Below are 7,660 nucleotides of genomic sequence, written 5' to 3'. Positions count from 1 at the left end.
GTGGCAACTGGAACCAAGAAAGGAAACAGGAAGAAAGTCAGCAGAAACTTCCTTGGTAGTAGATAGTCCAATCCTAATATGCATTCATCTTCAATGTCAGCCAAGTATACTTTCTGTCTGTCCTCTATGCCCATGAGCTCAATAGTTACCCACACTGGTCCCCATATCCTTGTAGAATGTCCTGTCACACCATAAAGCTTCTGTATGGCTTCTGGTACTCCTTCATGATCTAACACCTTGATGCTCACAAGGGTTTGCTGAGACGCAGAGTCTATGACAAAGTTGCATCTTTGGCCATCCAGCTTTCCTGTCACATAGACACCGTGTCTGCTTGGCATTTTACACCTAGCTGTTGGGATTTTCGTGATGGGGGTTGGTGGGCGTCGCTCAACACCAACCACAACTGGTCACCTTAAGGCCGACTTGTTGGTAATATTCATCCTACACTGGCTCCTCAGATGTCCTTGCTCCCCACAGTTCCAACAGCCTTTCTGGGTAGCAGCCTTTCCTGCTGTATCATTTCCCCTGTGCTGAAGTTGCCAGCATTAAGCTCTCTTGTGCCCAGGTTTGTTACAGTGCCAGCAAAGTCCCTCAAACTTCTCTGAAAGCTGTCCTTTTCTGGCCTTGAATCCAGATGACTGTGCCAACCTCGGTACCTCTGTGCTGGACTTAACGTAGGATTCAAATTCGAGTGCTCTGGCCATTGCATCCTGCATAGTAGAGGGGTGTGCTTGCTTCACTTGTATCTTAAGGTATGGACTGTCCAAGGCATCTACAATCTGATCCCTCAGCAACAACTTGAGGAGATCGGGTGGTGCAGTTGGGTAGGCCTTGTGTGCCATGCTCTCCAAGTCCTGTGCCAGCTCTTGTAGGCTCTCCCCTTTCCCACGGACTGTCGTCCTGAACCTGGCCCTGTAGACTTCTGACTGGTTTTGGGTTCCGTACTTGAGTTCCAGAGCCTCTACCAGTGCTCTGTAGTTGTGTCTGTCGGCTGCTGTCAATGTCCAAGTATTTCCAGTGGTTGTCCCTTCAAGCTCGTTGCCAGATATACAGCTTTCTGTTCCTCTGTCCATCCATTCATCTCTGCCAGTAGCTCAAAGTGTGCTCTATATGCTTCCCACGGTGCCTTCCCATCGAATTCCTGTGGCTTCCTTCACACTGGATCACTCCTATTCATATCTGGGATGTGACTTCTAACGGGACTGAATATGTCTGTATTAGGGTTTAGCTGCGAGCTCTGTAAGGGGTTTGCCATTATCTGGGGCTGATTAAGTCGATGGTCAATGTATTCTCCTTGTGTAATACACAACAAATCGTTCTTTAACGTATGTAATTCGCTTTTAAATTTACTGATGTTTTCCATTTGTACCTCTTGCCATTGTTGTTGATTTTCCTGTAGTAGGTAATTGATTTTGATAAAATGACGTTTGGAAATAACAAAGGCCAAGTTCCGGTAACTGTTAAAAGAGAGGTTGAACAAATTAGGTGCCATCAAGCTGAAGTCAAGCCGACTGAAAGAGTTGATGATGGTGAAGTGAAACCAAATATAGATATCAAAGCAGAACAGGAAAAAGACCAAGATTTGAAGCCGATGATTGATTTCCTAAAAACAAGTGTTTTGCGCCCTGCTTGGGAGAAGGTGTCTAGTCTAAGCCCTGTGACAAAGAACTATTGGACACAATGGGACCAGTTAAAGCTTGAAGATGGTATTTTTCTCCGGAGATGGGAACTACAGATGGGAAATTGACGACTTGGCAAACGGTTATACTGAGGAAGTTACGGGAAGTTGTGCTGCATCAATCCCATGATAATTTAACAGGAGGAAATCTCGGAATCAAGAAGACATTGAGTCACATACGACAAAGATCTTACTGGATAGGTATGAGGCGAGATGTGGAAGAATGGTGCAGGACATGCAGTACATGTAGTGCAAAAAGGGGACCCAAGCATATGGGACACCCACCTTATGAAGAGTTGCCTGAGAATGTGTCAGAGTTTGTGGAAGTGTTATCGGAAAGGATGGATGATATTCACCATCAAAGTTCAAAGTTGAAAACGTCTGCTGATTCGATGAAGCTATATTATGATAAGAGATCTACTGAAGTCAGCTTTGTACCAGGAGACAAGGTATGGTTGAATAATCCCAGGAAGACCAAAGGGAAGTCTCCTAAGTTGTCTTCTCCATGGGAAGGCCCATATGACATAGTGGACCGTCTCTCAGACGTGACTTTCTGGGTAAAATGTGGTCGGCGAGGTAAGCCAAAAGTGGTGCATGCCAACAGGCTTTGGCGCTATCACGGTCCAGGACATTTCAGTTGGGACGAAGTGGACAACAGAACAAATGACGCTGCTGAAGACGTGCCACCTGAAGAAGCCACCGTCGAAGAAGAAACTCTACTCAGTTTTGAGAAGGGAAACAGTGAAGCTCTTGATAAAGTTACTACCACTGATGTGACTGTTACTGACGATAGGACATTTCCTGATGATGCAGATGAACCCCACGTGAAGCAGAAGCCAACGAGACGGAGACCAGTACGGAAGAAGATACATCCCATAAAATTAAGAGACTTTGTTGAATTGTAATTTTGTGATTGTAATTCTGTACATTTAATTAAGTTATTGTTAATTGTTGTTGGTTTATTGTATGTGGCTATTGTTTGAAACGAACAATACCAAGGAGGGGGCAGTGTTGCGTCAGCGAGGTCACGTCACCTATTTTCTAGAAATATTCTGTTCATTAGTGAGTGCCCTAGCATTTACTAGATATATGTTAGTCTGGTATATATATATATATATATAAGATGCTCATAACGTGACGGGACAGTGTGTGTAGGTAGTGAGTAATTGAACTGCAGTCAGAAAGTATTGTTGAAGTTCGTTGTTATAGCGTTTGTTATAGAGCGACTGTTGAAAATAAGTATATCGTAAAGTTGTATTCAAAAAGAATAAACCAGTTTTATTAAGAAAGGACTTGTGTCGCTAAAGTTTCATGGGAACGAAGTTACGGAAAATCAACTAACGAACGGAGACGTAACAATATGTTATTACATTTGTTGTTATATACATTTCTACAACATGATGCACTTTGTATCTCGCATTTTTACCATTCAGAATTGAATTTTCTTTTGTGTATTTAGCCTTTTATATTTTTGATACATGAAGACGTAAAAGTTTTTACCAAATTAATGAAACAAAATGATAAATATTTATTGAAAATTTTAAAATTTATGAACAAATATAATAGGTCTGTATCTTATATTGACAGAAGGAGAAGTCAATCTTAAACATGTACTGTAAAAGCTGAGATTCATGATTATCTATGGAATAGTTTTTATTATGAAATGTTAATGTGATTTAATGTTGTAATTTTTTTTTTTTGCAGAAACCTGTTTCCTGATTTATATTTAGGATTACAGCAACTGGTCAATGTTTTAAATGATGAAGAAACTGAGATACTGGTTCCTTTCAGTATGTAATAAAATTATATTTGTTTTGAATAAGCAAAATTATCTTTGTTATGTTTTGTAAGGTTTTTGCCATTAGAATTGATTTATTAGTTTGTGACCATAGTTATTTTGTTTTCTAATTCTTTTTAAATGTCCTAGTAAAGATTTAATGGCAGATTTGAAAGTATTTGAACATATATATATATATTTCACATTGACAGAAACTGAATAACCCAAGCACTTTTGGAATGTAAACTTTCATTCATTAGTGCAGTTTTGCAAAAGAAAAAATAACATATGAAAATGCATATGTTATTAGGTTTAATTCTGTGAATTTCCAAATACAGTAAATGGATAGATATTTAGAAAAACAGGTAGAATATGCATCACACGTAAGTAATTTTGCTCTTTCTTTTTCAGTCAATAGTGTGTTCAAGTTGCATACAGATACAATATTTCTGATGTTTGATTTCTGTCATGCATCACTGCATTTGTTAGAAGACTGACTGTTAAATATTTTATGTGTTTTGTTTTTTCATATGCACTTATTTGTCACTTTTCTCCCTAATAATTAGTTACAAAATAACAATAACAATAAATGTATTTCATTTGAGGCGTTAATATCAATTTTTACTATGAATAAAATCCATGTACAACATCAAACATCTTTTACATCTTCCTTCATAAACTTTTCAGAGCTTCATGTTTTTCTCTTGTCTCCAGTAGAATCATGCATTGCATTGAATTGTTTTCTCAGCTTTGTGTTGTGACTATTCATTTGTCATGCATTTTAGTGTTTTTTTAATGCCTTTTGATATAAGCCACCATTTTTGCAGTTATTATAATCTTTCGGGAATATTCAAACCTACATTTTAAACTACATATCCACTTATATTTACAGTTTTTGTAACCAGTTTTTGTGTCTTTTAGTCTTTGAACCATATAAAAGTTTTTAAAAACATTAAATCTTTAAGATTTATAGGATTATTTTATGTCTTAAAATTCGTGAATTATAGAGATGTGAAGTCAGGATCCTTAACTGTCACTAAAAAGAGTTCCAAATGATTTTCAAAAAGTTTAAAATACCATTGTGATTTCTGTAAAGGCTTACCATACCTCTAATCTTTCAAGAAAGGATATTTCAATGCATATATTCTAGTAAAATATATTGTTTTTTTCTTATAATGGGTTAAAGATATACTATATACATTCCATCACGCCTATGTATTTTTGGTTAATTCATTAAACAAGTAAACTAAAGCTTAGTTCAGAAAAGGGTATATAGTTTTTGTTTTGTTTTTATAGTTCAAGAAGAAGCGTATTCTCATTTTGAAATCTTTTAACTCGTTTTCTGCATATTAATCTGAATAATGTTATGATGACTTTTTATTGCACTTTTCAAGGCCTTCATTAAGTAAAACATAAACAATATATTTTATGTGTAGCCAATAAGAATCATGTTAGCATATATTATAACCATTTCATAATTTTCTCCAAAGACTACTAGAAGTTGCTTAAAGTTGGAGTACATCTAGTTCTCCAAAATATTACTAGTCCATCAGAGGACGTCTTTTTGTAACTAGAATTATTATTATTACATCAGAGAACATCTCTTTATAACTAGGATGACTAGTGTAATTTTCCAAATATAATATGCTCCCAAATGTAATATCCACTACTTTCATGAACAAAGAATCAAATTTGCCTTATTACCATAAATAATACACACCTGGACTTTTGCAATTCTTTGATCAAAGTAATCATTTTAATGACAAGGATGTTAAAGTGTTGTATAATCTGTAATTGCTTGTTTATTGTAGTGCTTGCTATGTTTGCATATAAACATTCTCAAAAACCAACTTACAACCAGTGTTCATTAGTCATGATCGTCTACAACAGCTTTGCTACAGTGTGATATGTGTAGTTTGTTCTGAGACATTTCGTCCCTGCACATGCATAAAAATGGCAGGTTTGATTTTATAAGACTGATTTAAGAATACATCATGAAATCAAAGCCTAACACAACAAAGCTGCATTGGCTCTTGATAGTCAAATACTAACACTTAGTTCAGTGCTTAAAGAGAACAGGGCAATTTTGATTTTGTAAGGTTGATTTAAGAATATACCTAACAACTCGTAACAGAACTCCTCTTAACTCTCTCGCTACAGACTCGGTCAGTTCAACAGACCACATAAACCCCAAGTTGATCTTCAGAGTTTCCATACTATAACTTTTAATATGTTTTGTTTATCTTCACAAAAGTTTTCAAGCTTTTAGTAAACATTACATGTCTTTTGTAGACAAAAAGTCAAAATTTTTAATTCAACATCTTAATTGAAAATTTTTCCTTTAATATATGGCAGTGGTACTGTTTATAGTGACGAGATGTTAGACAAGATTTGCCAACTATTCAAGAACAGTGATTCAGACTCAGAATTTGAAGGTTTTACTGAAAGTGATTTGTAGTTTTGGATATCAAATGTAATGTAACAATAACTAACTTTGTATTTCCAAACATTTCTAAGTGTGCATTTAAAAAACCCTTAAGAATCACAGGACTTAGCTTTTTGATCATTTTATTTCAAAAATCATGTTTAAAAAATACTGAAAATGAATGAAGACAGGAGACAATTGTCATTTATGTCTTAGAAACAGAAAGAATTAATAAGACATTCCATCAAAATGTGACATTTCTAGTAAATGTGCATTATCATTCACAAAGATGATCTAGACTGGCTGTAAAAAACATTGAGATTCACCATATACACACACCCAAACTTCTAGATAAATCTTTAGTGAAAAAAATTAATATTATATTTGGAAAATTAGTGTATTACATCAGAGAACATCTCTTTGTGACTAGAATTACTATTACATCAGAAAATATCTCACTGTAAACTAGAATTACTATTATATGAGAAAAAATGTTTGTAATTAGAATTATTATTATTATGTCAGAGAAAATCTTTTTGTAATTAGAATTACTATTCTATCAGTGAACATCTCTTTGTAACTGAAATTTGCAATTTGGTTTGCTATGTATCTATGCAATATCTGAAGAAAAATTTAATTTATAATATACTGTATTATTCTACTAATTAATTTCTTGTACATAAGTACATTCATCTTGAGATAACCCAGTAAAACTTTTTCATGGTAAACAAATTAACCCAAAAGGAGAAAAAATACTTTTCAAATGCATTTCTTGTATTATTTATGTTTTTACTGCATGAAAGTGTGACACTTTAATAGCTGAATCTAATGGATTTTTATACTGTATTTTTAAGTGCTAAAATAAACCACTTCTATTGTAGATCATTTTTGCATTGTTCCACAGTTTTGTTGGCAATGTGTGGCATTTTTTAGATTATGATAAGTTGTCCTGCAATAAATGAATTGAAATGTTAAACTTTTATACTTATAGATCATCAAGAAGCATTTCCTTACTAGCCTGTAAAGTGCCAGTAAAGAAAGATTTGTAGAAAATTATTGTCACAATTATTGTAGTGTCACAAAAACCACAGATTTATTTTAATAGTGTATGAACTTATTGGTTAATAAATGTATGAGTAATAAAATTAGAATATAGTGTATTACTACATTTACAAACAGAAAATGAAAACAAATATTAACCACTTACAAATTTTGCATTTTTTAATTGTTTGAAGTAAATGATTGAAAACTGAAAGAGTTTTTCATCTATACTTTATTATAATATTCTTCTGTTAATATCTATTAAAAAATACACTTGTCTCAGAAGAATAACAAATTAGGCATTATTTGTGAACATTGTATGAATGATATTTTAGTATATAACAAAGTAGTTTAATCTACGTATAACAATTTCAATAACTTATATATATCCTTCACTTATATTGAAAATAGCATCGTAATAAATAAGGATCTATTGCTTTCAGTGGAAATGTATTATTTGGGCTAAAACAATTAGTACAGTAATGAATTCAAAACTGTAAAATAGAAAAAGGTGAAACTCAAAATTATACATAGTATAGAATTTTGTCCTCCAAAAAAGGTATATTTTTGTTGTTCATGCAAAATTCAATCAGTCTGAAGAGTTGTGGGTGATATTGCATAAGTTGTTAGAAGTTTAAACAAGATTTCCAGATGGCTTTGAAAGTTTAGAAAAAAAAGGGAGAGTATCAGCATTATAATATAATGTAATTTCACATTTGAGCTGGAATTTAAAAACTGT

At 33.8% G+C, this 7,660-nt stretch overlaps 1 protein-coding gene across 1 annotated transcript in view; it reads left to right on the top strand.

The window, feature by feature from the left end:
- The window catches only part of LOC106459720 (cytoplasmic FMR1-interacting protein-like), a 252,512-nt gene extending 245,492 nt beyond the window's left edge, over positions 1–7,020 (top strand). Inside the window, exons 25-26 of the mRNA XM_022386248.1 lie at positions 3,383–3,468; positions 6,872–7,020. The gene's annotated coding sequence lies outside the window, so the exon portion shown is untranslated. The remainder of the gene's footprint in view (positions 1–3,382; positions 3,469–6,871) is intronic.
- The last annotated feature ends 640 nt before the right edge of the window (positions 7,021–7,660 follow it).

Source organism: Limulus polyphemus, unplaced genomic scaffold (assembly GCF_000517525.1).
Source record: "Limulus polyphemus unplaced genomic scaffold, Limulus_polyphemus-2.1.2 Scaffold652, whole genome shotgun sequence".
Lineage (NCBI taxonomy): Eukaryota > Metazoa > Arthropoda > Merostomata > Xiphosura > Limulidae > Limulus > Limulus polyphemus.
Note: the sequence above shows the minus strand (reverse complement) of the source record. Positions and strands in the feature narration are given on the sequence as shown.